The sequence below is a fragment of the Brachyistius frenatus genome, unplaced genomic scaffold (genome assembly GCF_029030835.1).
Source record: "Brachyistius frenatus isolate BFR_SWC_R1_liver_20210118 unplaced genomic scaffold, ASM2903083v1 Contig_60, whole genome shotgun sequence".
Classification (NCBI taxonomy): Eukaryota; Metazoa; Chordata; class Actinopteri; family Embiotocidae; genus Brachyistius; species Brachyistius frenatus.
The window spans coordinates 484722-493564 of record NW_027210659.1 but is presented as its reverse complement, the minus strand read 5'-3'; positions in this window follow the sequence as shown (position 1 = coordinate 493564).

The window sequence follows — 8843 nt, the reverse complement described above, 5'->3', positions numbered from 1 at the left end:
TGGACACTTGCAGGTCTGTTATAGGCTGCTGGATCAGGCCTGCTCCTTCACAAAGTACATGTACAACACAAACTGAATGACAGACATGAATAAATAAAGGCTAGCCATATACTCTTGCAATAAAATAACACTTTATTTTTTTTTATGTCAATAAAGGGGAAAAAAAAACAGTTACATTGTGTAAATCTTTTTGAAAATTGCCATATTTGTGTTTTCACAATAATGTTTGTCTAATATATATATTTTAATGCATTTTTCATATTCATATCCTAGAAAGAGAATACAATTTTTCAATTACGAAAAGCATGTTAGCCGGTCCGTTCTGTAGCAATCCAAGACTCTGGGTGGCCCCAAGCAAATAAGACCATTAAAGCCTATTAGTTACAGTTGTCATTGCAAAATGTCCTGGTGGGGGCCATTTTTGTCCTGGGGGGCCCCAAACATTTGCCCATTTTATCAATCGTGACAGTGCACCTCTGAGCGTCTGGTGAGTTCGGGTAAGCATTTTTAGAAAATAGCCCATCACATGTTTGGATGGGTTTGGTCCTGGGTTCAAATCGATCTATCTGTTGGGGGAGCCCTGTTCTCCAGTGTGCACGGTACTAAACATGCACAAAGAAGTGTTCAGCAGAGCAGTCAAATTGCAGGGTTACTGCAAAAACTCTCTCTTGTTGGCCTTCTCTTCACTTTGTCATTTCCCTTTTGGAATTAGGGCCTAAACTTCAGTTTAGAAACCACTTTTTTCAAGGATAGTGAAGGTGGAGAGGCGCAACCTGAGAAGTCCCCCCTCCCCACCACCTCCCCAAAACAGGCCACCGAACTAAAGTGACTGTCTGTCTGTCTTTCATCTCCTCTGATCCGTTTCAGTGACATTAACAGTGCGGCTCACAACACTGCTTCCTACATCATGCAAGTCGATCTGATAAAAACAGAATAGATCAGTTAGGGAGCTGTTGGTATAACTGGGAAGACACCTTTGAAAAAAGTCAAGACTCCTGCAACCGCTTTGGGTTCGAGGTGGAGGGCGTCGGAGTGAGCTGAGGCTCAGAGTGCAGCTTTCTGTTCAGCCCAGAGGGTGCATTATCCATCCATTGCTGCAATACACTGCTTTAACTGCAGCCTGTGATCTCTTCCCAATCGGTATGTAATGCGCCAATTAACACACAACACTGATATTTTTATTACTATCATTATTTATTTCAGGAACCTTATTGTACAGAAAATCAACTTGCAAGTACAAAAATGGACAATGATTTAGAGCCCCGTCTGAAGGTCGGCCTGTAGGGGAGTTTATGCCCTTTTCCAGGGAAACCTGAAGATACTACGTTGCCGCCCACCGATAGCTTAACCTGACTGCACCACAGGCTTGTCAATCAAACAAGCATGCCCCCAAAAATGCCGCTTATTTTCTAATGAATGACGGGATTATTTCCAGATGGACTGCCAGAAGAAGAAGGAAACAACTTCATCTAGCAAAACCGAAATAACTCGTGCACTTTAAGGCACTTCAGTATTGGCCTCATTTTTCAGAGCCGGAAGCTACGGCCACTTGTATATACAGTCGATGGTTCCAAATAGATTTGAATAACTTGTGTCCAGAAGGACATCCTTTTCTTTTGGAGGGATCACAAGTTTGGCTCATCTCTTCTCCATCCCAACAAACATTTTAAGGCTGAATGTCAACTGTTTGAATATCCAATCAAGACGTTTTGTCATTTATAAAAAATGTTTACAAAATGAAAGTTGTGCCGACGTCCATGACTGTCGCTGCCTGCTGTTGGATGTCCTTCCTGGACGTTCTGGCAATGTGGAAACATGTTGGTACCACGAATGCCTCAAAGCAGATATTGTGCTGAATTCTATCTACACAGTGTGAATTCTCTGTTAGGCTATACAATTTAGCAATGTGTAATTAACAAACACTTTTGGCCAGGGACTAACATTCTTTGGGGTTATTTACATAGGTTTACACACATACTAATCAAGCCTCATAATTATGTACCAGAGAGTGAAGTCATGAACTTTGCTCTGTTTTGAAGTTATCAATTTACTTACAGATTTAAAGCGCTCTAATATGTGTGGTTTTCTCCCACACGGGTTAAACTGACCAGCCGGCTTAAAGGCAAACACCTCAGGACAAATCCACCAATCTGTTCAGTCAGTGGATGCTTTGAAATCTGTTAACAACCAACATGACATAAAGTGAGCACAGTTTTGGGAGTAGTCTACTAATACTTCTTTGAAATTAAGAAAATCGTAACATTAATTTGAATACTTTACTGTCTAATTTAATGTCGTCATACCATTCTCAGCGTCAGCCCAGGATTTGTCCCTCCAGGGCATTGAGGTCCTCCATGGACATGAAGGGGAGGAAATTATTATCCTCATCTCCCTCCATCAAAATTCGTAATGAAACTCTTCCTCCATCGAAGGTCGTAATGAAACTCTCCTATCACCAATGAGGGATTGCATGAAGGTGCTTGAAGCTTCATTTTCCCAATGACTCTGAGTATTCTTCTCTCAACAGAATAATTTAACATAATTATTTTTATCTATCGTACTTTATGTACATGTATTTGTAAATTTTGTCTCATTGTGTGCACCTTTTTTGTGTTTCTTGCTCCTGTGAATTTCCCCACTGTGGGATCTATAAAGTCTAAGTCTAAATTCATATTTAATGAACATATTGCCGACAAATTAGAGGAAAACCCGACCCGAAGTGTCTTAGTAAGGTGTTACCGAGTTTAACAACTTATAGTTGACCTCATCTGCAGTCTGTGTCTTTTAAAGTTCCTGACAGCAGGCTCCAGTTAAAAGTGGTGTCAGAATAAAAAATAAATTCTGGGCGCTATATGTATTAAGGTAAATAGGTGTGTTTGACTGAGTAAATATCGCTATATATGGCACATTTATGGCACTATTTTACCTCAGAAAACATTTGTGGGCATGGCAGAGTTTGCTAAAAGATGACTTTATTTGCAGAAAGCTCATTTCCTGATCCCAAGCCCCTGCAGGGTACAAAAGCTCACTAAATGGTTTGACGAGGATGAAAATTATGTAAATCATATGCTATGATCTTCACACTCACCACATTTGGACCCAGCATAATACCTATGGGAGATTTTTGACGCTGCACCACCATCATGAAAACACTTTGTGTTCATTTTTTTCTTAATTTATCACCCTTCAGTTTATTATGAATTGATTCATTATTTGAAACAAATCAGTCTATAACAACCAAAAATTAGAACATAGTCCTTGCAAAAGAAAGAAGGTTAGTTGTAGTCTTACAGTAGGGACTATAAGGACTAGAAAGAAGAACAATTTACACAGAACATTTGATTTAATTCTGTTAGCATATCAAAGCTCAAAGGAAGTCTCCAAATTGTTTCATTGCTACATTTTTGGATGCATTATTTGGTTTGATGCTGCGTTGGCACCTAACCGGTGGTGGAGTGGTTGTTTGCAGCTGCGTACTTTTTTTTTTTTACCTTTTTGCAAAAGCAGTTTGGTGTCAGATAGCCCATCTTTGGAGAATATGGAACAAGGAATTCTTTCTGTTCTATCAGGTCTGACTTGAAGTCACTAATTTTGCTGGATAGGACTGTATGTAAACATAACTATTAGCCCGATCGAGTTTGACAGTGAAAGTCTTTGTCGTCAGCTGCTAGTACTGTGTGGCATTTTGAAATGATGGATGAAGGCCTAGGCCTATAACAGCATTACTAAGGGATTTCTGAGCCCACACTTTACCACATGAAAACTCAATTCATTAACCTCAGAAAATCTCTTCACAATTTGAGTTATCGAATGCCTCGTCTTCCGAACAAGCGTAAATTTGTGCAATACATTGTCATTGTCTGAAAGCACTGAATGTGTCGAAGATGCACGAGATGCGCGCGTTGTTCAAGATTTACTTGGCACCATAAAAGTCCTCAAAATGCTTGATGAATGAATTAGAATATCCTCTGCCTAGTCAACCAAAATGTGGGTTCCAACAAAAAAGCAACAGAAAGTTTTCAATGACTGTAAACAAAACTGGACCAGCAGAGAATAAAAAACGGTCTGAACTCCTTACCACTGTCCTAGGTCTGGCGGCAAACTCAATGGGAATGACATGGCGAGCATTCACAGGCCTCTGTTTGAGTTTTACTTGAAATAATGTTGATAAACAAATATTGGGGACACCATGTCAAAACCACTAAATGGTAAATTCACCTGAGCCTAAGCTTTGTCTACATTATAGGATTATTATTTATGCATTAAAAAGCAGCGTGTGCACTCTCCCACACCGCACAGTTGCTGCTGCAGGTCCTGTAATTAAATCAATGAGTTTCACTTTGATAATGACCATCAGCACGTAATGTCTGAGGTCAGACTAGTTTAGAGTTGAACTGAACAGCAGGCACGTATTTTTGTTTACCCTCGTTCAAAGCGGCATACAGAGACACCAACACTGATGAGATATAGAGAGAAAGACCGAGCACCAGGAAAACGCTGTCTTTCACCCACACTGGGTTTCTGCTTTGTTGATATCGTCTTATTTTTGCTGGCAAATAATTATGATCTGATGTGGGTTTTTCAGTCTTGGGACGGTGTCGTCCTGCCCCTCTTGAAACATAAATGTCAATCAAAACGCCTCACGCCTGCTCATTGCTTCATTGCTGTTGGCTTTCTGAGGCAATTTTCACAAGTTTGCCACAAAATTTGATGTGTGCTCGTGGCCATGGAAAAAAACCCTCACAAAAACTTGGGTAACTAAATTCCTCCTTTTCCGTGCATGTCACGGAGCCGTGCACCGTTCAAGCGCAACGGTAGTGGTCGCAAAACCATTTGATCTACCCTCGTATACCGAACACATTATGCATATGGAGTTGTTACACTTAGATTTATTATTATTTCCTATTGCAAGATAATTTTGTTTTGTGGAACTCCAAAGGTCTACCACAATTTAAAGTTAAACAAGTCAGGAATAAAAACATTTGGACTGGATATGAACTCCAAAACTGTATATCTACAAGAAATGTATGTTTTAGCTGCAGGAGGATTAGGAGAAGGTGGCAGCGTTGTGTATTCACAACATCATTCTCATTCCCGGCTGGGCTGGAGGGGGGGGTGTTATGACCAATATTCATCCAACAGTCCAATTTCAACTGAAATATGTGTTAAAAAACAAACAAAGGGAAAATATGAAATAACCCAAGGTTCTCCAGCGACATAACATTTTGTAACATCTTGTAAACTTATTTATTGATTATATATTAATTGTTAGATTGTAAAAAAAAAAAAAAAAAAAAAAAAAAAGGCAACTTGTTACAATTACAATTATTTTCAAATTCCTGCAATTTTACAGCAAAAAGCTCACCTAAAAACTAATTTCAGATTGTTGCAATCCAAAATGTTGATCAGGGAGAAGTATTTATATTTAAGGGAATCTCAAGAAGGCTCTCGGCGTGTTATAAAAAGCAGAGAAACAGGAAGCTCACCTTGTATTTGTCTTTTGAATTGCTGCACTTCATTTTGACCTTTTTGTCAGTTACGAGGCAAGAAGTGGTCACAAGTCCTTTGGTAAAACAAGAACATTGGCAAAGTGTTACAAGCTGCCACTTCAATATTATATGACTCATTCATGGATGGAGAGTGGTCACATCTGGTATTAAAATATCAATACCCGAATCTCATCCACTTTTAGACCAATTTTGTTTCCCAGTAAGTTTTTTGGGTTTTGGTCTATAAACTTCACCTTTGTTTGGTTTGTTCTTAGTGTCACTCCTCTACCTACCTGTGGCCTCTTGTTTGTGTGTCTCTCCTTGTCGGTCCCTGTGTAACTCCCTGCATCCACCAGAGGTCCTCAGTCTGCCTCTCTATCTCCCTATCAGCCTCACCTGTCGCCAATCACTCAAGCCAGTATATGTCCTCCCTGCCTGAAATCACTCATTGCTGGATTGGAAAATCTTTCCTGAAGTCGACACTATATCAAGCCTGTAGCTGTGCCTGTTTCCTCATGTTTTAGATTCTGCTTTTTCTCATTTTTCCTAAATGCCTGAACTATTTTTTGTACCAAGCGTTTGTAAATAAAGTTCTTTTGTCACTGAAATCTTAGTGTCTAGACATGAAAACATGAGGAAACTTGGATTACATCGCCCTAACATAGGTTTTCATCACACAATAAGACGTTCGGACGATACGAGGCTTCAAAAGTGTTGTAAAACCTGTATGTAGTCAGTTGTGGGAAATTGCTTCTTATTATAAAGTGGCATGTGCGTGGCAAATGCATTGTGCGCCAGATATACACTAATAGTCTAACGAGGAAATTTAGCTTGAGTGAATTTGGAGTCAGGCTCCGGTTGTCATTCATTTTGTGCTGTAAATAGCCCATATGGTTGCACAATAGACTTTTTAATTCGGAAGCTGGACCCTGTCAGGCTCAACCGAAGAGATCAGTGAAACAGGAACAGTTAGGATTAGAGGAACAACACTGATCCAACACAATATTGAAACCACTGACGGGTGAAGTAAAACACAACAGCCCAGTAACATTTGAGCTCCTCGTAAGGATTATAATGGTAAATTGTTATTTAATCTCATTAAATATGAAGAAATTTCCCCTCGGGGATTAATAAAGTGTATAAAATAAAAAAAATAAAAATAAGAGCGGTGTTGATATATTTAAGTTGTCTTTTGGGAGACTAATTTGTGGTGCTGTTCAACAGTGCTTGAGTTTACTGAGTTGTTCTTTATATTTTGTCAACCGAATTCATATAAATAGGAGGGACAAATGAGCATTATAATCCTTATGAAGGGAGGAGCCATTGCTGGGCTGTAGTATTATACTTTATGGTTGATCTGTTCGTGGTTTTAATGTTTTTCAGGGAGAGAATGTTACTCTACCTTTAAGAGAACCTTTATGTAGAACAACAACAACAAAAACTGCTGAAAACATTACTAGAACATTGCATAAAGACAATGAAAACATGTAAATCAGACTGTGATGCATTTGTCACAATATTAGGCATATTTTCTATCTATAGATGTAGCTTAGCCAAGTGTTTTTCAGCTGCATCTGGTCCACACCACCTGTTTCTGCTGTTCAGCTGACAGAAGTTTTTTTGGCAAACATCATTGAAACGTATATTTTTTTCAGTAATGTTGGTCATGACTTTGTCAATCAGTAACCACAGATAAGAGATTTAGGGCAGCTGGAGGAGGAAGATGAGGGGTCAGCAAAATGTTTCTGTGACTGTTGCATTTGGTGCAACTAACAAAGCCACTGTATAGACCAACAGATGATGTTGCCACAGTGGCACCTGCAGAACAACAAATTTAGTGGTGGTGCTAAAATAAAACTACGGAGCCCCTGTACGATCACGGTGATCATTTTTTTGACGACTACATTTGTGTTTCCTCACAATAGTTTCGTGATCCATCAAAATAAGTTTTGTGTTTCCTGGCATTCTTTTACATGCTCTGGGAAAAATGAACACCAAGGATGCCACTGGTCCTGATGGCCTTTATACATTCCTATTTTAAAACCAAAGCATTGATCATAGCCAAAACCATTACTGACATCTTTAATATTTGAACTTCTACTCATTAACACAGTCCTATGGTACAGCCATGGCTGAAAGCTGCTGAAACCACTGATTGGAATAATGACAGACCAATTTCACATCTCTCTGCTTTGGCAAAGATCACGGATTCGTTAGTGTCTGATCATCTGAAAATATTCCAAGACTTGCATAATATCCTAAATCTCATGCAATCTGGATTCAGAGCCAGGCACAGCACTGTGAAAGCTTTGGACGACATAAAGGCTGCTGCTGATATGAAGCAAGTCTGTGTTGATTTCTTTACAGACCTTACAAAGAGTTTGATCCAGTAGATCATCACGTGTTAATTAAGATCCTGGTGAAGGCTGGTATTGGTTGTGAGGTGGTTTCAGAGTAACTGACAACAAGCAGGCATGTCAGATTTGGTCATGTTTATGATCCTGTTGGTCTGTAAAACAGACTTCCCCAAGGATCTATTCTGGGGGCTCTTCTTTTTCTTTTACCTATTACATAAATAATATTTCTGCCCAGATCACACATTAATCCATGTTGATAATAGACTTTTTCTCTCCTCCTTCCTCTGAGATTGTGGTTGCCCAATTACAGTCTGACTCACTGAAGCATTGACATATATACACATCGAACAAAAAGTTTGGAAATTTGTGTTTGGCAGATTATTTCTCTGTTGTAACAATGCTTCTTGGAAATAAATTGCATACTGTTGGAAAGCCTGTTTATTTCCCCTTTAAACAGTGCCCCATTTGTAAGGAACATGCATTTCTGGGATTAGCAGCAGAGCTGAGTATGTGCCAAAATTTGCCAAATCTTCTCTGCTAATGCCAAAAAGCTTATTCTGCTGTTGCTATTGACTCTTGTTTTGAGCTTCCTGTACCCCCCAGGTGCTGGAAATCAGGTGCCTGATTAGCCACGTTTGTCTGATCTTGATAAGGCCCGTGCGATAGGGCAACTTCAAGCTGGTGTTCCGCAAAAGCAAGTTGTGGCATTATTTGGAGTGAGCCCTAGTACCATCTCCAAACTGAAGGCCAAGTTCCATGAAACGGGGGATGTCAGAGACAGAAGACCGGTTCCTCACCCTTTCAGCACTTAGGAACCGTAGGCTGTCTTCTACAGATTTGCAGTCAAAGGTTTGCAGGACGATATGGCACACAGCTCTCGGCCCAGACAATCCGAAACAGACTGCATGCAGCCAATCTCCGGTCTCATAGGGCTGCCAGGATGCCTGCCATGACTGCCCTTCACCGTCGGGCCCGTTTGTGCTGGTGTCGGCAACAC